We start from the raw sequence: 11,141 nt of genomic DNA on the forward strand, positions 1-11,141 counted from the left end.
GTATCCCTTACTGTAACTGAGAGCACAATGATTTTTTTTTTTAATCCAATGGTCTCTTTGTAGTATTCCTACTTTACCTCCATAGGGCCTTGCACACTGCTGACTATTCCTTTCTTTTTGAAACTTACCGCTGTTCCTTTGGCATTCAAAACACTGGTTTCTCCTGATTTTGCTTATAATGTAGTGATTCAGAGAACAGCTTACTGGCCAAGAGCAGAGACTCTGGACCTAGATCGCTGGAGTTCAAATCCTGGTTCTACCATCTGCTAGTCCTGTGACCTTGGACAGGTTACTTAACTGTTATGTGCCTGTTTCCCCATCTGGGAGGGTTACATGAGTTTACAGGTATATAAAATGCACAGTAAATGCTATACAGATATTTGCTGTTTTTGTTCTCCTCCTTAGTCTCTTCCTCTGCTACATTTCTGTGCCTCCACATATTCCACCTGGGGGATTCCATCCATGCAAAGGGGTCTTTACTTCTGTCTACCTGGAAGGCCTTCTTCTCTTCATTCTATCTAGTGAATTCCTTCCTAACCTTTAAGATCCAGTTTAAATGTCATTCTCTCTCTCTCTCTCTGAAGCTTTTCCAAAGACCATCTCTCTCCTTCTGCCTTGGTAGTCAATTGTTCCTGCCCTTGTGTTCCCATATTACTTTGAATATATTTCAATGAGAGCCCATGTTACATTAGATTGAATGACGTTGAGCCATTTGAAGTTGCCTATATTAGACCATTTCAGACCTGTAGAAAACAGTTACATGATTCATCCTAATAACATCTCTTTATATTTCTGCTGCTCCTTCCCTCCCTGCATTAAACTCATAACAAGAACTACATGCTATTATTCTTTAAAAATACATATATAATACAATGTTTCAGCTATATAGAGAATAATGAATGGACACCCATATATCTACAGCCTAGTTGAAAAAATATTTACCAATACAATTTAAGGCTCCTGCGTGCTCTTCCCAGCAGTATTACTGGTCTTCTCTCCCCACCTTACCCTTCAGAGATCCCCACTATCCTTACTTTGATATTTATCATTACCATGCATTTATTTAAACATTTATTATGTAAGTATGCTTCCCTAAATAATACATGAATGTTGGGCTTTATACAATATAAATGTGTTCTGCCATCTGCTTTATTTACTTAACTTTTTACTTGTGAGATTCACCCAAGTTACTATATAGATCTAGTTCATTCATTTTCATTATTGTACGGGATTCCATTAGGTAAATATACTACAATATTTTCTTTCTTTTATAAATAGACATTTGGACTAGTTTGAACTTTCTGCTATAAAAATGTTGCATAACTATTTATACATGCATAGGAGAGTTTCTAAATGGTATCTGCCTAGGAGTGGAATTGCTGGATTGTAGGTTATGTGTGTTTTAGTTTTAACAGATATTGCTAAATTTTTCTTCACTATGGTTGTGCAATTTCTATTTCCATCAACAGTGTCCAAGAGCTCCCTTAACTCTACATTCCCACCATTATTTGGTATTATCAGACTTCTTAATTTTTGCCAATCTAATAGGTATGAAATGACATCTCATTAGAACTTTAATTTTCCTAGAGGAACTAATTACCAGCGAATGGCTAATAAACTTTTAGGCTGCCTCTTTTATACCTTGTCATTCTTCTATTGATTTGTCTTTTTCTAACCTATTTGTAGGAATCCCTAGTTAATACAGACAGTAATATTTAGCTGTTATATGTACCATAAATATATTCTTTAACTCTGTGGCCTATCTGTGCATTTTTAAAATTATGGCATTCACCTTGGTCACTGTACAGAGCTGGAAGACAGAGTGGTGGAAATCACTGACATGGAACAGAATAAAGAAAAAAGAATGAAGAAATGAGGACAGTTTAAGAGACCTCTGGGACAATGTCAAATGCACCAACATTTGCACCAGCATTAAAGGAGTTCTAGGAGGAGAAAAGGGAGAGAAAGGGCCTGATAAAATATTTGAAGGGATAACAGCTGAAAACTTCCCTAACATGGGAAAGGAAACAGTCACCCAAGTCCAGGAAGCACAGAGTCCCATATAGAATTAACCCAAGGAGGAACACTCTGAGACACATAGTAATCAAATAGCAAAAATTAAAGACAAGGAGAAAATATTAAAACCAACAAGAGAAAAGCAACAAATAACATACAAGGCAATCCTCATAAGATTATCAGCTGATTTTTCAGCAGAAACTCTGCAGTTCAGAAGGGAGTGGCACAGTGTATTTAAAGTGATGAAAGGGAAAACCTTACAACCAAGAGTACTCTACTCAGCAAGGCTCTCATTCAGATTTGACAGAGAAATCAGAAGCTTTACAGACAAATAAAAGCTAAAAAATTTCAGCACCACCAAACCAGCATTACAACAAATACTAAAGGAACTTCTCTAAGCAGAAAAGGCCACAACTAGAAACAATAAAATTATGAAAATGGGAAAGCTCACCGGCAAAGGTAAACATACAGGATAGGTAGGAAGTCGTCCACACACAAATATGATCTCAAAACCAGTAACTGTGACAGGAGGGGAGTAAAAATGAAGGATATTTGAAATGCATTTGAAATTAAGAGATCAGCAACTTAAAACAATCATGTATACATACAGACTGCTATATTAAAACCTCATGGTAACCACAAATGAAGAATCTGTGATAGATATACACACAAAAAAGAAAGGAATCCAAACACAATGCTAAATATAGTCATCAAATCACAAGAGAAGAGAACAAAAGACGAAAGGAAGAAAAAAGACCTAAAAAAACAAACTAAAACAATTAAGAAAATGGCAATAAGAACATACACATCTATAACTACCTTAAATGTAAACAGATAAAATGTTCCAACCAAAAGACACAGACTGGCCAAATGGATACAAAAACAAGACCCATATATATGCTGTCTACAAGAGAACCACTTCAGACCTAGGGACACGTAACAGGCTCAAAGTGAGGGGGTGGAAAAAGATATTCCATGTAAATGGAAATCAAAAGAAAGCTGGAGTAGCAATACTCATATCAGACAAATAGACTTTAATATAAAGACTGCTACAAGAGACAAAGAACAACACTACATAATGATCAATGGATCAATCCAAGAAGAAGAGATAACAATTGTAAATATATATGCACCCAACACAGGAGCACCTCAATATACTATATAAGCAAATGTTAACAGACATAAAAGGAAAGTTGACAGTAATACAATAACAGTGGGGGACTTTAACACTACACTTACATCAATGGACAGATCATCCAGACAGAAAATCAATAAGGAAACACAGGACTTAAATGACACATTAGACCAGGTGGACTTAATGGATATTTATAGAGCATTCCATCCAAAAGCAGCAGAACACAGATTCTTTTCAAGTGCACATGGAACATTCTCCAGAATAGATCACATGCTGGGCCACAAAGGAAGTCTCAGTAAATTTAATGAAAACTGAAATCATATCAAGCAGCTTTTACAACTACAGCTCTATGAGATTAGAAATCAACTACAAGAAAAAAAATGCAAAAAACACAAACATGTGGAGGCTAAACAATATGCTACTGAACAACCAATGGATCACTGAAGAAACCAAAGAGGAAATCAAAAAATACCTAGAGACACATGAAAATGAAAACACGACAATCCAAAGCCTATGGGACACGGCCAAAGCAGTTCTAACAGGGAAGTTTAGAGTGATACAAGCTTACCTCAGGAAATAAGAAAATCTCAAATAAAGAACCTAACCTTACACCTAAAGCAACTAGAGAAAGAAGAACAAACAAAACCCAAAGTTAGTAGAAGGAAAAAAATCACAAAAATCAGAGCAGAAATAGATGAAATAGAGATGAAGAAAACAATAGAAAAGATCAATGAAACAAAAAGCTGGTTCTTTGAAATGATAAACAAAATTGATAAACCTTTAGCCAGACTCATCAAGAAAAACAGAGAGAGGGCCCAAACAATAAAATTAGGAATGAAAAAGGAGAAGTTACAAATGACACCACTGAAATACAAAGGACCATAAGAGACTACTACAGGAAACTATATGCCAATAAAATGGACAACCCAGAAGAAATGGACAAATTCTTAGAAAGATACAATCTCCCAAGACTGAACCAGTAAGAAATAGAAAATATGAACAGACCAGTTACAAGCATTGAAATTTAATCTGTGATTTAAAAACTCCCAAAAAACAAAAGTCCAGGACCAGATGGCTTCACAGGTGAATTCCATCTTTGTCACTGTACACAGCAGTGTCTGTCAGTTAGCAGACATTAATAAATATTTGTTGAATGAAAAACTGAAAAAACACACATAAAGAAATTAGACAATGTTTTAAGCTCTTATTTTGGAATTGTGACCCTCTATGCCTATTAGGTTTTTTTTTTTGCGGTACGCAGGCCTCTCACTGCTGCGGCCCCTCCTGCCGCGGAGCATAGGCCCCAGACATGCAGGCCCTGCGGCCACGGCCCACGGGCCCAGCCGCTCTGTGGCACGTGGGATCTCCCCGGACCGGGGCACGAACTCGCGTCCCCCGCATCGTTAGGTGGACTCTCAACCACTGCGCCACCAGGGAAGCCCACCTATTAGGTTTTACAAACTTTTATATTTAAAGAAATAAATTTAATTTAGCTTGGAGACTTTCTGGCAGTCCCTTGAGATAACTGGAGATAAGACAGAGCACCAAAAAATCAGGACTGCAAGTCCAAAATTTTAAATCACCTAAGACAAACAGTTGTCTGCTCTCTTCTTAAATATCTCCAAGAACAAGTATGCTGGCTCGCATGTTTTCTATTATACTTTGCAGAACATAATGACTAAAACAGCCTCTAGTTCCACCATGTTTGAATGCCCCAGAGGAAAGTCTACAAAAGTGAGTGCAAAGCAATTCTACTAAATAAGAAAACATTTAGAAATGTGCCCATAATACATCAATGAGCAATAGACATAGTGATTAAAATGAATATACAGTACGTATACGCTTCAATTTTAAAAGCTAACAATGGTAACAACTATAGTAAATCAGAGGGGAAAATAATGCATCAGCCTTTATATAATTTAAAATGGAAGGAAATTAATATATTACAACTTACAACAGAACCAGCAGGAGGTTCAGACAGCACAGAGTCTTAAAAAGGAAGTCATAGGAAGCAATGAGTCATTCCGGACAAAACACAGAATCTGTAGTAAGAAGACCTCGTTTTGAGTTGTCATTCTGACATTTACTAGCTATTTGGCATTGAGCACATCATTTAATCCACCTACACCTCAGTTCCTTATCAGTAAATAGAGTTTATAATGATCTGGCATCCTCTCTAACAGGGTTATTGTATGTTTCAAATTAAGAAGAAAAATGTGTGACATACTTCAATAACGTGCAATTGTAATCACCTATCCTTCTTCATCTTCCCATCTCCCCAATGGCAGCAATCTGTATAACTGTGATGTTTTTTCCAGCAGGGCTCAGTAGAGCTAGTATAGGCAAGAAGAGAGAGATTAGTTCGGGATTTTGCCCAGACAGGGACAGAAGGACAAAAGAGCAATGGAATAAAAGATAATGATAAGAGAGTGAATGAAATAGCAAGAGACTAAGAAAATTAAGCTGGATAGGGAAGGAAGTGAAGACAGGCCTTGGTGGGCAAAGAAAAGATCTAGTAGATCCTCAAAGGTCAGGCAGAAGAAGAAATTTTGAACAAATCTGCATGTCTTCATTTATAATTTCAGAGGTGGGCCATCTTTGCATGAGAACAAAGCTCATGGTGTGACTATGGAAGCTGATTAGCTAAAATGATGATCACTTCAGTTGAAGAGGTCAATGTGTTGAAGAAACGATCATCCATGTGAGTACTGAAGTCACTCAGGGTAAGGCCAAAAATTGAGATGGAAAGGAAGACTGTGTGTGTTAGGTCCTAAATGACAGAGAAGATCTATTATATAAGAAGACAAGAGTGGTATAGCATCTTGTGCCAGAGAGCACAGGGATTTTAAGAAGGCAGAGAAGCAGCGGTCTGGAAATGTATGAAATAGTGGTGCATAAAAAATTACAGTCATCCTTGTCTCTCTCCTTTTGCAAGGAGTGGTCTGGGAGAATGAGCTGCACCCATTCAGAAGGGCTAGATTAAGCGATCTTACTCTCCTGGCTTCCATTTAAGGCCAGAACACACATTAAAACATCCCATAAAATGGTCAACAGTGTAGAAAACAGGAGTTTCAGAGAACAAGTGAAAAGGTTTGAAAGGGAGCAAAAAAGTAGGATTGGGAGAGAGGAAGAGGAAGCCAAGTCAGCACAGGAATAACAGTACAGAAGAAAGACATATGATTGGAGGAGCTGGGACAAAGGTAACAGAGGATAAGACTTGCTGGGTTTATATGGCCAAAGGTTATCAAAATAATTAGTTCTAGCAGTTCCCTGATAGCTAGGGAGTTAGCACTAAGGTCTTGACAATGGTTTGGTTAAATTCCCTCATTTACAGATTGCAGGGGGTGGGGGCAACATCTGAGTATGTACTTATTCACATTATGTAAAGTGTTAAGCCCTACACCTACACCTTCCCTCATTTTATAAATGAGGGAACTGAGGATCACAGAAGCAAAGTGACCAGCCCTGGGTTGTATTATTAATAGTCAGTGACACTGAGGAACCAGGCATATTTTTCAAATCTAAATCAGTATGGCAGTATAAGAAAGAATTTGAAATGAGAACATCTTTAGTCACTTTCTACCAGTGAGATCTTGTATGTCTTTTTTTAACTCCACTAAGCCTATCTACCAAACAAGGTTATTGCAAAAGATTAAGCTACAACTACAAAATAAATCCTAGTAGTTATTTTTTTAACTGAAAGCTGGTCTACATAGGAACTTATTTTCAAATGTGAATTTACTTGGTTTATTTCAAACACAAATCCAAAGTGTCTAAATTAATGCCTATAGATTTTACAGATAGGAAACTGAGGTAGAAAGGGAGGATATACAATCTATGGCTCCCTCGTATATCTAGAATCAAGTCCAAATTCCAAAGTTTCAGGTCTTTAATACTATGGCCCCAGCCCACCTCTCTAGTGGGCTTACTGACTTACACAAATACAATACTTGACCTCTGGCAACTACCAATTTTTAAAAACATATCCTATAATTTCCCCATTTTGGAGCTCCACCTAAATTATTTAATCTATTTAAATTTGTTCTCCAAGGCTCAAATAAAATTCATCTTGAGTGTAAAGCCTAACCTTGTTCCAACTTTTGAGAAATGATGGCTCCATCCTCTGAACTCCTATATCACTTTGCTTTACCTCCCTTAGAGTACTTATTGCCTTACAATTTAGGTAAGCATGAAAAAATTTCATTTCTGCCATCAGAGCTTAAGTCCCTTAAAGGTAGTTGGAAGAGAATTAACATTTACTTTGCATCTCTTAAGTGCCAATTGCTTCTCTAGTGTGTATACACACACACACACACACACACACACATTATTTCATGTAACCTCTGTGACACCCCATGAAGTAGAAATCTATTTTTTACACATAAGGACACTGAAAGTCACAGAGGTTAAACAATTTGCTTACAGTCCTAAGGCTAGCAAGTGACATAGCCTAGATTTGAATCCACCTTTCTAACCCAAAGCCTAGGCTCTTGCCACTATACTCTTCCCAGAAACCATGAGTATATCCTCACTACTGATTGTTTCCTATCTATCCACTGACCATCAGGGAAAAAAAACCTCCATGGACTTCGTCATTAAGTAGCAGCAGAAAGGATTCGATATAGGATATCTGCCCTCCTACTTTCCAAGAGTTAGAACAGATTCTTCAGAGCCAACAGAATGACTAATATGAGACCTGAATAAAGATGAAGAGATCAGAATCCTGCTTCTAGGAAGGAAAAGTCAAAAACCATTACTTCTCCATTCTTATATTTAAAAATTCCTCCTCCTCTGAGGTTTCCACCACCTGGCTATATCACTCCTTACCCCTCCTCCTCATCTGTCATCTACCACCCTCCCGATTAATCCCCTATATTCACTGCACCTGGGTCACAATCCCTCTCTTCCCTGCATCCTGGCATCCTAAATCATTTCACTATCCATGCAGAAGACTCGTTCAATACAATAGCCTCGCAGTTCCTTGTCATACTCAGCTTCACCCGACCTTCACCTCTGCTGTACTTCAGCATCTCACACACAGAGACCGAGCTGTCACCTAGAAGAGCTCCACATCAGACAATTTAACTCTAATATTCCACTTTCTGACCACAACCTTTTTTTTCTCTTACTTCTACATTTGCTCATTGACCTAACTCAAGAAATCACAGAACCTCTAAGTCCCAAACTGAAATCGTTATCCAGTGTTTCCTGTCTCAGTTAATGTCACCATCATCCCCCTAGTCACCCAAACCAAAAACATGAGCATCACCCTGGACTCCTCACCCTCTGATCTACACACGCAATCAATCATAAAGCCTCACAGATTCTCTCAACTTCATCCCTCTCTCCTCATCCCTATAACCACATTTAAAAAACGTTATTTAAGCATATCTATAAAAACCTTTCAGTGATAAAAAAAAAGTCACTCATTGAATTCATTTCAAGATACTTATGCATACAGGGTCTACCATGACATGGCCTTGTACTGTATTTCTGGCCTCACAACTTACCACTTATATCTTCATTGTTATTTCTTAGCAGTCCCAAACTGCTTGTGGTTCTCTAGGCAAGCCATTCCTTTTCTCACACTGATGCCTTTACTCAAGCTATTCTCTCTGTTTGAAGCACATTTTTTACTCATCTTTGCCTGACTTACTTCTACGTACCATTTAAGACTTGGGTCAGGTGTCATGTCTTCCTCAAGCCCTCCCTCAAGTCCCGGACTAGTCTAAGCACCCTCCCCTTGATGCAACCACAGCATCACAGGCATAGCTCTCACCTTTTATTCTGAGATGACCTATTTCAGCATCTAATTTACCAATTTCACAAGGATTGGAAATGTATCTTATTCATCTCTGTCTACCCAGCTAAACACAGTACATAGCATAGTGCCTGACACATAATAGACACATTAAGTATAGAGTAAATGTTAGATGTTGAGTTTACATTTTCAGTGGGATATTCACACCAGTGCTTTCTCACAGCGTTTTTTAGTATTTCCTACCATTAACTCCAAGTCCTTTGAAGGGAAGGAACCAGAGCTTTTCCTGAGTCTGCACGGTTCTGTAAAGAATGATGCTATACAAAGTTTTACCCAACAAACATAACAGAAATCAAAACTTGACGTGTGCTAGAAACTTCAAAACCACTGACCAAGTGAAAAAAATGAAGATATAAGGATAAAGAACTAATTCTGACCGCTGTGTTGTCTATGTTATGTGCTTGTCTATGTTATAAAAACAGTGAAATTTTGCTTAGAATATAAACAGCGTCCTGGATACAAGAGCTTGGCGCTTTATCTACAAGGTCATCACATCTCTGCTAAGCTTAAAAAATTACTAACCTGCAGGGTTGCTTAGGCAGGGGTTTAAGTTGTTGGTAAAGACACTACTTAAAAACTTAACCCCACAAACCAAGGCTCAGTGATAAAGAGGCAAGTAAAAAATAATGCTGGTATATGAGCAACAACAAAAAAATGTTCTTTTCATAGTAATTTTGGGCCTTGTGTTGGCAGTTAGAAAGAGAGCAAAGAGTTCAATGTAATAAAGCATTTCCCTCTCCAACTAAATATTAAATTGCAGTCTGGCATCAAACTAGGGATGCCAGACTCAATTCTTTCCCAGTGTAAAAAATAATAAGCTCTTCTATTTGCATGGTGCATTCCAATCGATATACATTTGCTCATTTGATAAAGTGTTTATAGACATTTTAAAAAATGAGGGAAAACCCCATATTTTCCACAAAATAATAACTCTTTTAGTTGGTTTAAACAAACAGTACTAGATTTTTTTTTTTTTTTAAGTTCAAAACACGGCACAGAAATGAGAAACGGAATAGAGTACTTTATATTTAAGCAGGTCAATCCTTGGGGCCGAAAGAGCTTCTTGCAGAAACTTAATAGGTTTTGGGTTTCCTTGGGAAGAGATCGGTTTCCCATCACTGGAGGAGATGTTCAGACTTGTCAAATTATTAGGGTAGAATTTGGGATTTTCAAAGCTACTTTGGTATGGGATGAGGGAAAGGGACCCTGGATGACTTTTAAATTCCCTTCCAGTCTGGAGATGTTTTGGGGTTCACTCATCTCCAGGAAACCCCTTTTCATTCCTCCGGGGCTGGCCCACAGCTGTGCCCACGTGTCCAGCCCTCCTGGCCGCTGGCTCACCTCGGTGCCCGGCGGCTCCCGCCCCCGTCGGAGGTTGGAAACCTGCTTTCCGCGCCCGTTTCCGGCGGCACACGTGAGTTGTCTCGGCGCAGCTCCAGCCGCCGGAGCCAGCCCGGAGGACCGCTGCTGACAGCTCCCCGCCCTTCGCACCCCCGACCCTCGGATGGGCCACGCTGTCCGCCGACCTCGGTCCTCGCCCGCCCCGAACCGGATCCGGCCGGCGAGGATCCACAGGCATCTCTCAGCTCTCCTGTCCGAGCCGACTGACAGCCCCTCCGACTCCCGGCCCTCGGCCCAAAGCCAACACTCTCGGGCCGACCCAGCCCCGCCGGTCAGGACAGAGAGACCGCCGTTCGGACCGCCCGCGATGCGGACCCTCCAGAGGTCCCCGTGTCCTTGAGTTTCCCTCGCGGGGCCCCCGGGGCGCCTCTACTGAGTCAGGGCCGCGGGCCGGACACTGGGCCCCGCTGGCCCGGCCGCGGAAGCAGAACGAGCCGCCGGAGCTCCGGGCCCAAGAACACGGCGGGGGACGGCCGCGCTCGGACCCCAGACAGGCCGACCGGCCGGGACACACAGACGGACAGTCGGGCCCGAGGGGCGGGGGCAGCGGCCGGGCCGGTCCTGGCGCCTCCTTCTCACCCGGGGCGGCCCCTGGCGGCCCAGCCCCTCAGGGCGCGGGCTTTCCGGGAGAGCGGAGGCGGCCGCCGAGGCGCTTACCTGCGGGCGCAGCGACGACGCGGAGCGGCTCACTCCCTGCCCGCCGCCATGTTTCCGCTGCGCAGCGAGCTAGGGAGGACGCGCGGAGGGGGCGGGCGGGGGCGGCTCCGG

General features: G+C 40.8%; 1 protein-coding gene across 1 annotated transcript in view; it reads right to left on the minus strand.

The window, feature by feature from the left end:
• The window catches only part of LOC112399545 (polycomb protein SCMH1-like), a gene marked incomplete at its 3' end in the record, with an annotated part of 97,389 nt that extends 86,280 nt beyond the window's left edge, over positions 1–11,109 (minus strand). Inside the window, exon 1 of the mRNA XM_024744767.1 lies at positions 11,031–11,109. The remainder of the gene's footprint in view (positions 1–11,030) is intronic.
• Between the last annotated feature and the right edge of the window lie 32 nt (positions 11,110–11,141).

The sequence above is a fragment of the Neophocaena asiaeorientalis genome, unplaced genomic scaffold (genome assembly GCF_003031525.2).
Source record: "Neophocaena asiaeorientalis asiaeorientalis breed wild unplaced genomic scaffold, Neophocaena_asiaeorientalis_V1.1 scaffold478, whole genome shotgun sequence".
In the NCBI taxonomy this organism is placed as follows: Eukaryota; Metazoa; Chordata; class Mammalia; order Artiodactyla; family Phocoenidae; genus Neophocaena; species Neophocaena asiaeorientalis.